Source organism: Penaeus monodon, chromosome 25, assembly GCF_015228065.2.
Source record: "Penaeus monodon isolate SGIC_2016 chromosome 25, NSTDA_Pmon_1, whole genome shotgun sequence".
NCBI lineage: Eukaryota > Metazoa > Arthropoda > Malacostraca > Decapoda > Penaeidae > Penaeus > Penaeus monodon.
In genome coordinates, this window is record NC_051410.1 from 36,085,100 (window position 1) to 36,085,310 (window position 211).

The following is a 211-nucleotide window of genomic DNA, read 5'->3' on the forward strand; positions in this document are numbered from 1 at the left end:
TGATAACATTAAGCGCAGTCCTCCCTCAAAAAAATCATACACTAATAAGCAAAATGATTATTTTTCTTTCTAATTACGTACTTAGATCAGCATAAGTAATTCACACCTGCCTAAGCTCACCCTCGGCCTTACCTGTAAGGGTTGATCCTCTGAATGTGAGAGAATAGCGAATGATTTTATCTTTATTTTTCGACTGTTTTGTTTTGTTTCA